We start from the raw sequence: 18261 nt of genomic DNA, 5'->3' as shown, positions 1-18261 counted from the left end.
TATCGCACAAACAGGTCAACTGAGGACGCGATGTCCACTGCACTTCACCTTTCCCTCTCACACTTGGACAATAAAGACTCTTATGTTAGATTGCTGTTCATAGACTTTAGTTCAGCATTCAACACCATCATCCCCCGGAGACTGTGTGTGAAACTGAGCGAGCTGGGACTGAGTACCTCACTCTGTAATTGGATACTGGACTTCCTGTCAGAGAGACCTCAGTCCGTCCGAATCGGCGAGAACGTTTCCAGCACCATCAAGCTGAGTACCGGAGCCCCTCAGGGCTAAGTTCTCAGTCCACTACTGTTCACACTCCTGACTCACGACTGCACCGCCCTGCACAGCTCGAATCACATCATTTTACATTTACAGCATTTATCAGACGCCCTTATCCAGAGCGACTTACAATCAGTAGTTACAGGGACAGTCCCCCCTGGAGCAATTTTAGGGTTAAGTGTCTTGCTCAGGGACACAATGGTAGTAAGCGGGATTTGAACCCGGGTCTTCTGGTTCATAGGCGAGTGTGTTACCCACCAGGCTACTACCATCATCAAATTCGCTGACGACACGATCGTGGTGGGGCTCATCAGTAACAACGATGAGTTGGCTTACAGAGATGGCCGCCTGGTGCAGTGAGAACAACCTGTCGCTGAATTGTGGACAAAACAAAGGAAATGATCGTCGACTTCAGGAGAACTCGCCCCACACACACCCCACTCAGCCTCCACGGTTGAGACTGTAAAAGACACCAAGTTCCTGGGAGTCCACATCTCAGACAATCTCACCTGGACCACCAACATCACATCCATTACCAAAAAGGCCCAGCAGCGTCTCCACTTTCTGAGACGGCTGAAGCGAGCCAACCTGCCCCCACCCACCCTCACCGTGTTTTACAGGGGCACCATAGAGAGTGTCCTGACCAGCTGCATCTCCGCCTGGTTCAGTAACAGTACTGTTGCTGATATCAGACAGCTTCAAAGGATCATCAAAGCAGCTGGTAACATCATCGGAGCGACTCTTCCGCCGCTGCAGGACATCTTCTACAAGCGCTGCATCAGAAGAGCCTCCTGCATCGTGCTTGACCCCTCACATCCATCACATGGACTTTTTACACTCCTCCCATCCGGAAGACGCTACCGCAGCATTAGGTCTCGATCCTCCAGGATGCGTGATAGCTTCTTCCCACAAGCCATCAGGCTCCTGAACACACTACCTGCACTCATACTTCCCCCCACACATTTGCACTGTGGACTAACTCTGTTGCACCTCTGCACTTTATACCTCATTGCTGCAAATATGCACACGCTGCTATATGGACTACCTCTTCTTTTTGCACTGAAACCAATAACTGTACTATCATTACTGTTGTTTATTTGCACAGTCTAAACATGTATATATCACTGGACACTTTTTAACACTTCATTTTTAGCTAAATTGTATATTCTGTATCTTATTTATTTATATATTGTATTCCATGTGACGCATCTGTTTTCTGTTTTTGTTGTCTACTTTTATGTTGCACTGTGTAAACTGGAGCCACGTTTTCTCGTCTCTCTGTATATTTGCACAATATATAGAAGAGATGACAATAAAGTTTACTTGACTTGACTTATATGGATACACCTTAATAAGATGGGAATGGTTGGTGACATTGAACATTTTACAATGTTCAGAAACATAACTAATGAAAGAATAAAGTTACGTCACATGACCCTCTTCCTATTGAAAAAACAAAAGTTGGATTCAAGATGACTGACTTCAAAATGGCCACTATGGTCACTACCCATCTTGAAAAGTTTGCCCTCTCACATATACTAATGTGCCACAAACAGGACGTTAATATCACCAATATTCCCATTAAGGTGTTATCCATATAAATGGCCCACCCTGTATAAATAAACAATTCAAGTATTACTAATAATCCACCTTAAACAATACAGTTCAGTTTCCAGTTGTATCCAGATGAGGTAGGTAGGTGGAATAGTTGTCTTTGTGCAAAATAGAGAGAGAGAATTTGTCTTAATGCATATGTGTGCAATGCATGTGCAAGCCTGCGCCGCTGTGATGTACAACAAATGCTATAAACTCGCCCAAAAGTAAATCTATATGCTAATGAATGTAGATTTGTCCGTCTGTTGCATTTATTATTACTACCTAATGTATGGGGTGGTAGTAGCCTAGTGGGTAACACACTCGCCTGTGAACCAGAAGACCCGGGTTCAAATCCCACTTACTACCATTGTGTCCCTGAGCAAGACACTTAACCCCGAGTTGCTCCAGGGGGACTGTCCCTGTAACTACTGATTGTAAGTCGCTCTGGATAAGGGCGTCTGATAAATGCTCTAAATGTAAATGTAAATGTATGGGGAAGCCGTGTTTTGAGATGTAACCTATGAGTGTGTGTGTGTGTGTGTGTGTTTGGCACGTGGGAGGGAGGGAGGAATTACTTACATGAGTGAGATCTCATGCATTACGAGTCGATAGTGACGAGGCATGATAACACAAATAATTACAAATCATGTACGTTCTAAGAAGCGCTAATGTTAGTTAGCAATCATAAAAATATGATCGAGTCCGCTGTAGTATTGACAAAGTACTATTATGGTAAGCCGGGTCCGTTTTACAGTGTATACCCCGCACTACATTGTCCACGCAGCGTAAAATGGTCCCACACTTCAGACATTTTATGCCTTTTACGCACACCGGTATCTTAATTTTCTGCCAATAAATCGCGCCTCCTTAAATCTTTGAAATGTGCGTCGGTTAAAACAGTCCGTGTAGAACAATGATACCGGTGCCGCATAGCTCCGCGGCCGTGATACGATAATAGCTGGACTTTGGTGACGAATTAAAACGAAGCCTTGAGGCAAAGAATTTTCCTCGAACAATTTTTGTAATTGATATTAATTATGACTCTTTAACCACAGGTTTGTTCTGATAAGAAACAAGTATTTGGTGCTGTACTAACCGTCTTTTCCTTTAACTACTCCAACCAAACTTTGAAAACCGTGTGATGGCAGCATGTGTTTATGGGCGTGCACATGCGTAGTAGCCTTTGGTAGGACTTTTCGATAAGTAGGATGTATTAATAGAACACCGGTCTAAATCGGGTAGCCACAAGGCAACGTGACAGTAGAACCCTGTTTCTTGTACTGACGAACCAGACAAAAGGAAGTAGAACCCTGTTTCCTGTACTGATGAAATTCCTGTACTTTTGACCACATCACCCCAGTCTTACAATCACTGCACTGGTTACCCATCAAATTTAGGATTGACTACAAAATCCTACTTTTGACCTATAAAGGAACTCAGACACAGTCTCAGTGTTTAAATCCAATCAGAAAATCTGTTTTCTCAGGCTTTTTGTTAAAATCCTAGACCCTCATTTCACTTCACTTTGACGCAGTGTCAATTATAAAAAGTCCAGTTTATCAGTCCCCCTGTTAGACACAAACACAGACAAAGTTAAATTCACCCTAGTTAGGCTGTCCTAGTTAGGGTACCGGGCCACTGTAGCACCAATATACCACATATTTCAGTATCGGTCGTACAGTGCAACCGTCTGCCGCTGCTTCTGTTTGTTTTCCTCCGAGACACGGAATCAAGCACCCAGACTACTGGCAGACCCCAGTGATGAGACAGGAAGTAGAACTTTGTTTCCTATACCAATGAACCAGACAACAGGGAGTAGAATGCCGTTTCCCGTCCTGATGAACCAGACAACAGGAAGTAGAACCCTGTTTCCTGTACTGATGAACCAGACAACAGGGAGTAGAACCCCGTTTCCTGTACTGACGAACCAGACAACAGGGAGTAGAACCCCGTTTCCTGTACTGATGAACCAGACAACAGGAAAGAGAACCCTGTTTCCTGTACTGACTGCCACGTGACTGTCGAATCGAATTGATTTACTGAAGCGTTTCATTTCATACAAATCTTCCGGCTTCATGTTATGTGGCAACAATGAACGCTGTTATTTTTCACCCTGCTGCCGAGCAGAACACACACACCCACATCAGTATATGAACACATGCTGCGGTTTTACAGAAAGTACACAGTGAAGTTGAGATATCTTGTACCCTTCTGTTTACATGGTACAGTCTGGCATGATGGAGACCGCAGCTGGAACTTCTACACGCAGAACTTCTCTATATTCTTTGTGAATTTTAAAGTCCCCTTAATGCTCTGGCCCTCCTCTCCGCCGTTGGAAAATGTATATAAGTTATCATGCAATTGCCTTTTTGACATATATATCTCACATGTATTAAACTGCATTAATCTTTGGAATACACAAACTATATTAATCATTAATCTATTGGATGAGAAACTGGTGGGTCAAAGGGTGTTTTGCAGAATGACCGCGACTTGATAAGAGGCCTGCAGCTGCTGAGAAGCAAGAAGCCAGCGAGCTTGACCTTGTGATGGAGCATCTACCAAGAAACAAGCCTACGTGCAGACATTAATTATTAGCTTATATGGTGTGATCCTATGGTAAATGTATCGCCCTGTACTAAATAAAGAGAGGAAGCGACTGAGAACTAAGAGCTGTTGGAGGTATGATGTAATGCGCGTCTCTGATCGCTCTCCTTGCAAGTAAAAAGAACACAACTGCTTTGTGTCTTTCTTCTCTAGTTTATAAGTTTTTTTATTTTTTTTTCAAAATTAACCTTTTATTTAGTGTTACAAAATACAAGACACATTTCACATATTAAGGAATATGAAAAACAGAAAACAAAAACACTGATAGTTGTTGCTTACAAGAGGACTTCCAGTTCTTATATTAAGTTGTCTATATACTGGTATAATAGTTGGGCTTTAGTATTTTTACAGTGACTTAGCACTTCCTTGAATAAATTTATTTCATTTGCAAACATTTTGAAAAACGCGGGTGATTTTTAAGGCTGCATGATTTGGGGAAAAAGACATATTGCGATTATTGAGATCAATATTGCGATATGCGATTGCGATATGATAAACATACAAACTACTTATAACAACCTGAAATGCTCAGTGCTTTCAAAATACAATATTCTACAAAATTAAATAAATCACAAAAAACTCTTTTACATTACTGTCGAACGACAAACCCTGGTAAGGCTAAGCAACTGTTTTGATTATATTTGGCCATTATAAATTCCCGTATTATAGTTCTTACGTTTAACCAAAACGTTGTTTGGAGGCTGACTTTAACTCAGGGATGCATAGCTTTGCTAGCTTAGCTAAGGTTAAGATTTGTAAACTGAGGTGAATTTCTTTAGGAAACCTTCAAAGTTTGATAAAAGTTAACTAAACAGCTAAGAACAGTCTAAATAGTTAATGCCTACGTTTAGCCAAAACGTTGTTTGGAGGCTGACTTGAACACAGGAATGCATAGCTTCGCTAGCTTAGCCTATCTTAGCTAAGGTTAAGACTTATAAAACGGGGATTTTATAATGGCCAAATATATTAAAAACAATTGTCCAGGCTTACCTATGAAATGTAATCCCTGGTTTGGAGCATACAGCGGTTTGTACAGCCCCAAGCAGCACAAGAGTGAGGCATTTTTATGCACTTCTCTCCATAGACATGTATATGCTTCACTCCACAGCAGAGCCTATCGCAATATGGCGGCGACGTTGACGTACGATGCAGCGCGTCATGTGCCGTCTAACCATATGTCTCCGAATCGAAAGTCATGTGACCAAATACGTCACATCCGACTGAAGTGAGACTCGCAAACTTTGAGAGAATGAGAGAATGGATCGGATATGTTGCCGATCCAATCCATGTACTAATCATTTAAATCGCAGCTTTTGCCGTTCATGTAATCGCACAGACTGACATTGCGATTACGATTGCGATTAGATTAGATTAATCGTGCAGCACTAGTGATTTTTAGAAATCGAGACTTGTGAATAAAAAATTTGGCCATAGGAATTAAGTTATTATTACAGTATTCTGATTCTTCATCTCCTATCAGACCAACCCTTATTTTCTCAAAGCTCAAAGGTGGAATAGATTTTTTACACATTATCCAATTTTGAAAATCATTCCAAAAAATATGTGTGGCATTGCAAACAAAAAAAGAGGTGTTCTAATGTATCAATATTAGAGTTACAGAAAACACAGGAATTGTCATTTATACCTAATTTCTTTTGCAGAAGATCATTACAGGGATAGATGTCATACATAATTTTAAAATGGATTTCTTTAGCTTTCTGTGGTATTGGAAAAGAGAAGTATTTAGTTCTAATTTTCTTGAAAGTGATAACATCATAATCTTTAAACAAATGTTTTCTTCTTAAGGTGACTGGAAACAATATTGAAGTTAGATTGTTTCTTATTAATTTGTTATTACATTTTCTGTCTATAAATTCACATCCATTTATAGTCATAGATGATTCTTTTGGAATAATTACTGAATATTTAGATTTACCTTGGCGGATTCCTCTTGTTATTTCAAAACGTTTAGATGATCCAGAGCATAAAGATACTGAGCTGGTAATATCTGTGTAAAGAATCTGAATCACTTTTATAAATTTTTTTCCAAAGCCAAAGTATTCCAATGTTTTTATAATGAATGGGTGCTCAACGCTGTCGAAGGCTTTATAGAAATCCAAAAAAAAAATTACTCCATCATCTTCTACCATAGTCCATAGTCCATAGCAAATCTAGAACTAACCTCAGATTGTTATGAATAGATCTCTGTTTAAGAAAAGCGGACTGTGTATCACATATAATCTGGGATAAATCATCTTTCAACCTGTCAGCGATCACATATGTAAATATTTTATAAATCAGTATTTAATAATGTAATTGGACGTAGATTCTCAATGTATTTTTTATCTTTTGCTGGTTTTGGGATGAGTGTAATAAGTCCCTGTTTCATTGTAGACGTTAAAGAGTTGACCAATAACATATCATTAATTGTTTCTAAGGAAAAACATTTCAGATCTTCCCAAAAAAGTTTGTAGAATATTGTGGTTAAACCATCTTGGCCGGGTGCTTTTCAAATAGCAGGTTTTTTAATTGCCCTGTCCAATTCTTCTAGCCTGAGATCAGCATCACAATTTTCTTTAAAGGTTGCATCTATTTTTGGAATATGTTTTTTTATTTCTTCTACAAATAATTTTGACTTTACAGGGTTGTATGCAGATGAATACAAGGTTGAGTAAAATCTGTAAATTTCCTCTGAAATAACTTTCTGATCAGTAACTTCCTTATTGTTGGAAAATGTATATAAGTTATCATGCTACTAACCTTTACTACCTTTTTGACATATATATCCCACATGTATTAAACTCTATTAATCCTTTTGACATATATATATATCTAGCATGCATTAAACTATATTAATCCTTTTACTATGCGCACTACATTGAATCATTAGTCTCTCCAGAAACTGGTGGGCTAAAGGCTGTTTGCAGAACAGAATGACCGCGACCAGATAAGAGGAGGCCTGCAGCCGCGGAGAAGCAAGAAAAACAAGAAGACCTTGGCGATGGAGTGTCTACTAAAGAGACAACCCTACATGCAAATTATAAGCTTATTTGGTGTGATCCTGTGATGAATGTACCGCCCTATTATTGAATAAAAAGAGAGGAAGCGGAAGAGACGGCAGAGCTTTTTGGAGGCTGCTGTATTGGTCGTCTCTGATCGCTCTCCTTGCAAGTAAAAGAACTCAACTTCTTCGTGTCATTCTTCTCTGGTTTATAAGTGTTGGAACGGCGTACAACTCTAACATTTTATTGGTCCTTCGAGCCGGATTCCAAGACACCAAAGGATTCCAGCGGACGGGACGGATACCAGGAAATCCTTGGCCAAGGCTGACTCCTTAGTAGGGGTCAGAGACAGACCCCTTTGGGGACTGGGAGGCCGACCGTCAGTTGGGATCTGGAGGTTGACGGAATCTTACGAGTGAGAGAAGGCACGGGGGTAAGTTGACTTCTGTTTAAAAGAAATGGAATGAATGGTAACAAGAGGTTACAAGAGGTAACAAGAGGTTACAAGAGGTAACAAGAGTAACAAGAGGTTACTTAAAGGAAACAAACCCTGGGTATTCTAGACTCTGGCAGGTAACAAAGACAGTTAAATTCCGTGGGGGGGCGGACCCCTCCCGTAAAGGGTTAAAATCCGCGGGGAGAACGGACTCCTCTGTCAGTGAAAAGGAACGTTCAATAGTAAAATAAGTGATTTAAAACTCATACAGGTGTATGAGAGTGCGCGCGGGTGTGAGTGTGTGGATGAGTGGGGGTGAAAGTCACTAGACGGACACTCCATACAAAACCTCACAGGGAAGGAAACAGCGACCCCTCGTGGACGCAGAGGCAAGGTATTTCCACCCCAAATGATTTGAGGTAGAAGTGAAATACACCACGAGAGGAATTTTGATACGCTGTCCTGTGAACAAATACCAGTGTTTTAGGATACCCCAGGTACAACACACTGGTCAAAATTTAGGTCAAAATGGGTAAGGGATCCAGTAAACCAGAACCGAAAGAAGAACTAAAATGTAAAGACTGGAGGTATGTAGAGCAGATTAACAAAGCCTACGTCAAGCCGTTAAATAAATGGATAACAAAATACGGGTTTGATGGACAACTGAGATTAAAAAGCCTAATTGAGTTACAAGGAGTCATAAAACATACATGTAAAAATAAGGAGAAGCAAATGAAGCGAGAAGGGGTTGAGGCTTTAATACAGTGGATAAAGATAGCAGGAAAGAGAGAAGAAGGGGAGAGGAAGATAAGACAGGCTAGAGAGAATGCAGCACGTGAGGAGGAAAGGGAGAGAGAGGATCAGGCAGTTAAAGTGATGGAAGTGGAGAAAACTATTCTGTTTCTCCGCAAAGAAGACCATGAAGAAACTGGAAGTAGGGGAAGTCAGAGGGAAGGGGTGCGTAGGGCTGACGAGGAAGGAGTAGAGGAGGAGGGGGCAATGGGGGCCGCTAGTGCAGCCACCAGCGCTTCCCTCTGTGCCTGCAGCTCCTCCCCTGTATCTGGATATGGGATATGGCATATCCACACCATGCACATAGACAAACTGATAAGAACTAAAAGGAAAAGACAAACCTATAAAAAAATTGACACCTTTTGGGAAAACACTATGCGGGATACAGACACATTTTACCATGTAGGCAGAGATAGAGAGAGACAGGGAGGACGCAGGGGAAGAAGAAGAGGGGGTGTCCAAGGACGAGGGTGGAACACACAGGGCCAATGGAGAGCAGGCTGCTGGTCCTGTGGGAAGGCTGGGCACATAGCCAGAGACTGTCTAGCAGGGCCGGGAGATAACATGGCATGACTGGAGGAGAAGAATTAGTAGGGAGTAGTAGGGAGATCAGCAAATGGGGGTACAACAATAGTCACTGCTTCTAAACCAGTTTGGGTGAGAGACCCCAAAGGAACATCATGTAAAACGTGTCCATCCTTTTTATCCCAGAATGCCCTGTTAATTTGCTGGGAAGAGACGGCTTACTTAAATTAGGTTTGGCACTCGTCTCCACTCCGTAAAAGGTGTGGAGCTCATGCCCTCTGACGAACTACATGTCACCATGTGGTATAAAAACTCTCCTTGGCCTGATCCAATATACGAAAAGAAATTGTCACGACTCACAACAACCATAGTCATTCTTTATGTTTACTCGGACGGGCAAGGTAACGTGGTGGCGGGGGTCGCTTTACCTAGCAATGCTCCGGGTTGGTATCCACCGCACATCTCACAGTATAAAAACAGAGAGAGGAGTTGGAAGTCGTTGGGCACCATAGTTCAAGAAGGTGACAGCGCAACGGATTTGGGCAGACATGTGGGACAAATTAGAGCATAATTTGGAAATGGCTGTATTGGACAATACAGACCAAGACTGGAGTACTCCAGAAACCAGTGACATTTTCTGCTCACTGAAGAAGATGAATCAGAACTAGCACAAATCCCTCAATCATTGTGGTCACAAGGACCGTCTGATGTAGGACTGATAAAAGGAATTTTGCCGGTACAAGTCAGACCCAAAACAGAATATCGGCCTTGCATAAGACAATATCCGCTTAATCCTGACACACTAGAAGGCACACCAGTGATACGTGACTTACAGCAAGCAGGGGTTATTATAGAGAGAGATTATTCCCCCTGCAATACACCTATATTCCCGGTAAAAAAGCAAGCTCCCTCGGTGGGATGGAGAATGGTGCAGGATCTGCAGGCAGTAAATGCTGCAGTAGTACAGCGAGCTCCGTGTGTGCCTGACCCACACACATTACTAAAGACCAGATGCGCGAATATTTACTGTGGTCGACATTAGCAATGCCTTTTTCTCCATTCCCATAGACCCAGACAGCCAATTTTGGTTCGCCTTTACATTTAAGGGGAAACGATACACCTATACTAGGCTTCCCCAGGGCTATTGCGAAAGCCCTACTATATATTCCCAAGCCATGCATGCCAGCATGTCCAAATTTCAACCACCGGGGGGAAGTCAGATTCTACTTTACGTTGATGATATATTAGTGGCTTCTCCGAGTCTGGAAGCATGTAAAATTGACACTGTGGCCCTCTTAAATCACCTAGCTATAGAGGGGCACAAAGTTAGTAAAAACAAATTGCAATTGTGGAATCCACAAGTCAAATACCTGGGTCACCACCTCAGTGCAGGCGGCAGAACTATTCTAGAAGAACGGAAAACAGCGGTCCTACAGGCGCCAAAACCAATTAATAAAAAACAAATGATGTCATTCTTAGGATTAACTAATTATTGTAGAAGTTGGGTACCAAATTACGCTGAGATTACTTCCCCACTCACGGCTTTAATTTACACTGAAGACCTGAAAATGACATCACCGCTAAATTGGACGTCAGAAGCAGAAAAAGCTTTTTGTGATATTAAACAGGCGCTGACCTCCAATTTAGCTCTAGCCTTGCTAAATTATAGTAAACCGTTTATACAAATGGTGGACTGCAAAGACAAATATATGACTTCTGTCCTAGGCCGACAACATGGAGACAACCTGAGACCGATAGCTTATTTTTCATCCAAATTAGATAATGTAGCCCGCGCATTACCACACCGTGTGAGGGCGGTGATAGCGGCGTCGATGGCAGTAGAAGCAAGTGCCGGAATAGTTTTATTCCACCCATTGACCCTTAAGGTCCCACATGCAGTGGCTGCTTTACTACTGCAAACCAATATGATCTTTTTATCACCTGCAAGGCACCTCTCCTGCATGGCCACGTTGCTGTCACAGCCACATCTCACTATCGAACGATGCACCACATTTAACCCAGCCACATTGTTAACTTTACCCGATGACGGAGAATAACACGAACACACAGCTAAATCTAGATTAGATTTAAGTGACCAACCTTGCCTCAGGGTGAGGTAATATTCATCGATGGCTCTTCAAAGAAAAATTATTTGGGAAAAACATAAACGGGCTACGCCATGGTGACAGCAGTGATTAAAGCTGACAACTTACCATCAACTTTTTCAGCGCAAGCAGCCAAAATAATTGCTCTAACTGAGGCTTGTAAATTAATGAAAGGGAAAGATGTTACTATATATACTGATAGCCAATATACATTTGCTCAGTACTGGCGGAATAGGGGAATGGTTACATCTACAGGAAAATACAAGTGCAGGACAGGAGTTCTGATGAGACACTCCAGCCTCTGTGTGTGGGTGTGTGTGTGTGTGTGTGGGTATGTGCGTCTACACGCATTGGCAGACCTTATCTCTCTGGTATGTGTGTGTGTGTGTGTGTGGGGCCTATCTATCTCTCTCTCTCGTTTTGTTTTGGAACTCTTAGCAATAGATTTTACCGTCTGGGCAGCAGCACAGCGATTTACAACGGGTCTCCACCTTATTCAGATTTAAAGGGAATATGGGAAATATTTTGAATTTACATTTTGTGTATCTTGTTTGTTTGTTTTCTTTTCTTTCTGAGAGTTTTAAAATTAAGTTTGTGAAAAGCTGGGGAAAATATATACATTACATCTAAACTGTGCAATTTTAAATGAATATTGTACTGTTGTATGTACACTTTGGGTTATTTTTTTCTGGGTTTTGTGTTGTTTTATTTTATTTAAGAAGGGAGATTTCCCAACGGCTGCACTGTTTGCCTCTGTTACTGTGTCTTTGAATAAGGTCCATCACACCTACACTGACCTACACTGACACTCACGCTGAATACGAAGACATAACACACTGATACGCATCCCTCTGACAAGTGAATTTTTTCTTTTCTCATTGTTGATTCTAGTGCAGCCATGTAAAAGAAGCACAGTGGAAGACTGGAAAAAAAAAAAAAAAAAAAAAAAAAAAAAAGGCTTCACATTTATATTGTACTGTGGATTTTATTTCATTTCATTGTGTTGCCCCAGCCAATGACCGATATGATGCTGTATTGTTTTTTATTTAAATGGTAGCATTGGGATGACTACATTATTCTGGTTATAACTTGCGCTGTGCACTTTTTGTTTCCTTGAACCCAGACCGAGAGCATTTAGAGAATAATTATTATTATTGTTATTTACAGCAATAGGGTTATTGTCTCAGTTTTGGTTTGGATTTCAGTTGCATTTTTGCTGTTACATTTCTGTTTCTGGGTCACATTATTAGTGGAAGATGACAAGGACCTGTCATCCAAACTCCTCACATCCATTACTGTAAAACAGTTGTTGTTATTTATTGCCTTTTGTTCCTACCATTGAGTATTTCTTCCAAGGTTCAGCAAGCCTTTAACTGCCCTCACTCATTATAAATCGATGTCTTCTCAGGTGCTGTGGAACCCTGATGCAGAGCAGGCCCTCTTAGCTTTAAACAGACTCCCCACCCACATTAGGCCTCCAAAATTGTGACCGTATCACCTCTGTTCTCCTTCACTATGTCCTTTAGCTGATTTTTCATGCATTCTTTTTTTATTTATTTTTGGGAGGTGCAAATTTTTGTGTAAAGACGAATCGGGTGCGTAACGGATGTTGGATGTTACTGCTGTAGCAGTCTTGGATTTTCAGCATGACTGAGGATGTGTTTCTACGCGGGTTTTTGATGCAATTTGGATGTTACCTTATCGACAACTGTTAATTTAATTTTTTATTATTTACAAATTTTTTATGAAAAAAAAAAAACATAATTGATACATGCTTGATGTGGTAAAAACAACAATTGGCTTCTTTAAGTGGAGCAAGCAGCTAATGTCACTCAACAAGATTGCGTGCTTTTTATGGGGCCATGACCATTATTACAGGTAAAACCAGCGGTTATAACTCAACCAGATTGTCGTTGCAGAAGTTGGGATCAAGTTTGGGATCAGGTTGTTTGATCGATTGCCCACAAACACCACCGGGTTGTGTGTCTTAGTAACCCTTTTATTACCAGTGTCCATATATCCAACAACAATAAGTAACCTATTATTCAAAATAGACAGCCTGGTGCCTGCAGACTGGCACCAGACGAAGCGGTCAACCCCGCCCTGGGAGAAGCTAACAGATCCAACTTACATAGATGCAATTGGGGTTCCCAGGGGGGTGCCTGACGAAAATAAAATAGCAAATCAAATAGCAGCGGGATTCGAATCAACCTTGTGTTGGTGGTGTACGATTAATAAGAACGTAGACAGGATCAACTACATCCATTACAATGTTCAGAAATTAGGAAATTGGACACAAGACGGTTTTGAGGCCGTGCATGGGCAATTATCCGCCACTTCCCTAATGGCTTTTCAGAACAGAATAGCGCTTGATATGCTCTTGGCTGAGAAAAATGGGGTTTTGCGCCGTGTTTGGAGAGCAATGCTGCTCGTTCATACCAAACAACACAGCTGCAGGAGGCAGTCTGACATTGGCCATTGACGGCCTGCGCACCCTCAACCGGAAGATGAAGGAGCATTCAGGGGTGGAAACTACGATGTGGGATTCCTGGATGAATGTATTCGGGAAATACAAAGCCCTAGTTCAATCCGTTTTAACTTCTATGGCTGTATTTGCAGCAATTCTGACCTTGTGTGGATGTTGTTGTATTCCTTGTCTGCGCGGTCTTGTGAACCGTCTCATCACTACGGCCTTATCACCCAGGGAGGTTGATCCCACACAGTTATACCCGCTCTTGGAAAATAAAATCCACGATGAGGGCTTTGAGATGTCCATGGAGCCCAGTGACTTACAGTTGAGCCAACTGTTCCAAGAATCTATCTTCGAGAATTGAAGCGACATCCCTTTGAGTGTAAATGTATTGCTCGGTTTATGAACTAATAGTCGAAAATCCTACCGGAAGAAGTTATTAGGGAAGTACTATAGAAAAAAAAAAAAAAAAAAAAAAGTTCAATACATGATAAACAGGGGGGGAAATATTGGGGGACATATGCTTGACTCATTATGTTTTAAATGTATTTTTTGATGTTTTAATTCTGTATTTCCTGAATTTATCAGACTTTTTGTTGTTTTAATTCTGAACTTCCTGTATTCATCAGGCAAGGTGCTGTTTGCATAAGGCTGGAAACGACGTTCAGAAATATGGTGACTTATGGTGATAGGATGGTAGAATATGGATCGCTCAGCAAACTTGAATCTGCTGATTCAGAGAAAAAAAAAAAAAAAAAAAAAAAAAAAAAGCAGCGTTTTGAATCGGCAGGGTAGCGTTTATTCTGTCCTCTCCTGAACAGAGACACCACGTTTTTGTTCTCTTGAATGCTTGGTTGGTTGCATTGTGGTTTCGATTCTGTGCGTCCTGTGGCCTGTTCTCAGCACCGTACTACAGTCCCTATGTGGTCCAGAACGGCATTGTCACTCTGTGTGATATACACGATTTTTCTATTATTTTTATTATTGATGTTATTATTAAGAAAAAAAAAAAAAAAAGTCCTATTGTTTTTATTGTTCTTTATTATTTTTATTATTGTTGTTATTATTAAGAAAAAAAAAAAAAAAAAAAAAAAAAAAAAAAAAGTCCTATTTTTTTATTGTTCTTTATTCACGATTTTTTCTATTATTATTATTATTAAGAAAAAAAAAAAAAAAAGTCCTATTTTTTTATTGTTCTTTATTCTATTATTATTGTTGTTATTATTAAGAAAAAAAAAATTAGAACAAGGTTTGTTTCATGATAAACAGGGGGGAAATGTTGGAAAATGTATATAAGTTATCATGCTACTAACCTTTACTACCTTTTTGACATATATATCCCACATGTATTAAACTCTATTAATCCTTTTGACATATATATATATCTAGCATGCATTAAACTATATTAATCCTTTTACTATGCGCACTACATTGAATCATTAGTCTCTCCAGAAACTGGTGGGCTAAAGGCTGTTTGCAGAACAGAATGACCGCGACCAGATAAGAGGAGGCCTGCAGCCGCGGAGAAGCAAGAAAAACAAGAAGACCTTGGCGATGGAGTGTCTACTAAAGAGACAACCCTACATGCAAATTATAAGCTTATTTGGTGTGATCCTGTGATGAATGTACCGCCCTATTATTGAATAAAAAGAGAGGAAGCGGAAGAGACGGCAGAGCTTTTTGGAGGCTGCTGTATTGGTCGTCTCTGATCGCTCTCCTTGCAAGTAAAAGAACTCAACTTCTTCGTGTCATTCTTCTCTGGTTTATAAGTGTTGGAACGGCGTACAACTCTAACACTTATCATCTATAATTAATGAATTTATGTTTTTTCTCTCTTGTCTTCTTTTTTCTAAATTACTGAAAAACGATGTATTTTTTTTCACCTTCTTCTATCCATTTAGCTCGAGATCTAATGGATGCACCGTGTGCCCTCTTTTGATAAATAACATCTAATTGATACTGAAGTGTTATAAATTCACATCTATCAGCTTCCGACATTTGAGACTTTCTACATAAATTATTTATATTCTGCACCAAACGAGCCTCACATTCTCTTTGTTGTCTGCATTTCTGTTTGCTAAATGTCACTGAAAATTCACAGACCTTAAATTTGAAGTATTCCCATCTGTTGCAAAAGCTTCCTATAGCTTGGTCATTTTGTGTATCATTTCTTTGATTATTTTGACATAACTCTCATCCTTTAATAAATCTGCATTAAACTTCCAATAATCTTTTTTTAATTTGTTCCCATTAACTGGGTTTAATTTAAGCAAAATTACACAGTGATCCGTCAAAAGGGGCAGAAGAGATGGAGACATATGAAACATATCTGATTACATCTGGAGTGGTTAACCATAAATCTATCCTTGATTTTATGAGACCATTTGGCTTGATCCATGCGAACTGACGTGTATCAGGATTTTTATCTCTCCATACATCTATTAGATTATTGGAGTTAATAAATTCGAATAAAACAGGATTCAAACTCTCCCTATGACGTCTAGAAGGACATCTATCCAAACATTCATCTAGTGCCAGGTTATAATCACGAGCTACCACAATAACGTTTGAGTTGTAAGTGTCCTTAAGTTCAGAAATAACATCTGTCAATTTTGACAATAACTTATTTTCATTCGAATTTGCGTACCCAAAAACATTGCACATTATGATTAAATATCCTTCAACATTTAACAAAACTTTTAAAAAAAAGCTGTCTTCTTACTAAGTAGAAATGAATAGGGTGCACGTTCCTCCAGTTTCTAAACAACAAATTACACCCGTAATGTCCTCATTTTGCGATATCTGTAATATAATACCTTTCTATCTTTAGTTCTTCTCATAAATGCGACGGCCATTTATGTATCCAAACAGGCCGCGGTAGTACGCCCGGTCTCCTGCCTTCCTCGCTTGAAGTATCTGGGGCCACAGAGACGTTTTTAGTCATCTTCCATATGCCATCTCTGTACTGCCGTTTGGTAGACTGTACAATAACCTGACGGGTTCAGTTTTCCTCCTTCCTGCCCAGCCGATGTACCGTATCAACACAGTCATCCATTTTCTCAGCCCATTCTGGAGCCACCTTCCCCAGGAGTTGAATCACGTCCTGCCGAACGTTTTCCCCCATCGCCTCCTTCATCCCTCTGATCCTCAGGTTCCATCGGCGTTTATATCGATCCAGTTCCCTTGCATCCTCTTGGAGTTTAGAAACTTCCTTGCGCAAAATGGACATCTCTGACTCCACAGCAGCCACCTTCTCCTTAAAATCTTTCACTTCAGCCGCATTCAATTCTAGAGCTCTGGTAAGGTTGCTGATATTTACCGTGTTTTGATCCAACTTTGTGTTCATGTCCGCCATCTTCTCATCTTGGGAGTCAAATCTCTGATGTAGCGCTTGAATGTCTTCCAGTAGATCTTCCATCGTTGTGTCTTGTCTTGTTATTTTATGAGCGTGAGCTCATCTAGAGGTCATTTTAGTCGTGGTCCTTTACAACTTTCGTTTTCTCTTTCTTCCTATCTTCTTTAGGAGACTGGACCTTCTCTTGTTTTTGTGTCTTATACATATCTAATATAAAACAAAACTAACCGTGCAAGGGTGAAAAAAACAAATAATATGAACTAGAGGAACGTGACACCAGCGCACTAAAACTAACGTGTGCTCAATCCGCCATCTTCTCTCTAGTTTATAAGTGTTGGAACGACGAAAAACTAACACCTTCCTTCTCTGCTAGCGCGATGCTAAGCTAATTCGCTGCAGACAACAGAAACGTTTGCTACTCTGCAACGTTGAAGCTACTCCGCTCTCAACAACAATTGCGGTTCTGCGGATCTTACCGTCAAACGTCTCCTTCACCGGGGTCCAAATGTCCACAGAAGCTCACAAAGAAAATTGAACCGACGCGGTCCTCCGTCCCAGTCGAGCTGGTCGGTTGGATGCCCGGATGTGACGTCATCAGAACACTGAGGCTTCTGGGATTTGTAGTCCTGGTCTCTTTGCTGAGCAATTTAAAACTGATTTCTTTTTTTTCTTTTTTTTTTTTTTAACAAGAATCTCACTCTGTCTGCAACGATGTCTCTTTCTGGAGATCTCAGTGAGGTAACTCATGTATTTTAGAACAGATTCAATGAAAATATTCTACACACAGAATATGATCCTGGTGGGCACTTTCAGTTTAATAAATCAATTTTCATATTTGTAAATGTTTATGGATTCAATTCCAAAATTTTATTTTGAAATTAATTGTTAATAAGATAAAGATAACAATGATGTGGACATATAGCGCACACCTGATCATAAGACTATTATTATTATTATTATTATTATTATTATTACTATTATTTTTTAACTATCACACAATTATAATCCTCGGCCGTTGAATTGGAAACTCATGGATCGGATCTTTCATTGTACAGCTCACCCATTGCATTGTGGTGAATTACGGTGATTCGCCATGT

General features: G+C 40.4%; 1 protein-coding gene across 1 annotated transcript in view; it reads right to left on the bottom strand.

Moving 5' to 3' along the window:
- LOC114793095 (oocyte zinc finger protein XlCOF6-like) overlaps positions 1-17754 on the bottom strand; it is a 29845-nt gene extending 12091 nt beyond the window's left edge. The window contains exon 1 of the mRNA XM_028984783.1: positions 17641-17754. The gene's annotated coding sequence lies outside the window, so the exon portion shown is untranslated. The remainder of the gene's footprint in view (positions 1-17640) is intronic.
- Between the last annotated feature and the right edge of the window lie 507 nt (positions 17755-18261).

This window comes from Denticeps clupeoides, chromosome 1 (assembly GCF_900700375.1).
Source record: "Denticeps clupeoides chromosome 1, fDenClu1.1, whole genome shotgun sequence".
Lineage (NCBI taxonomy): Eukaryota > Metazoa > Chordata > Actinopteri > Clupeiformes > Denticipitidae > Denticeps > Denticeps clupeoides.
The sequence above is the reverse complement of the archived record's forward strand: the minus strand, read 5'-3'. Positions and strand labels throughout refer to the sequence as shown.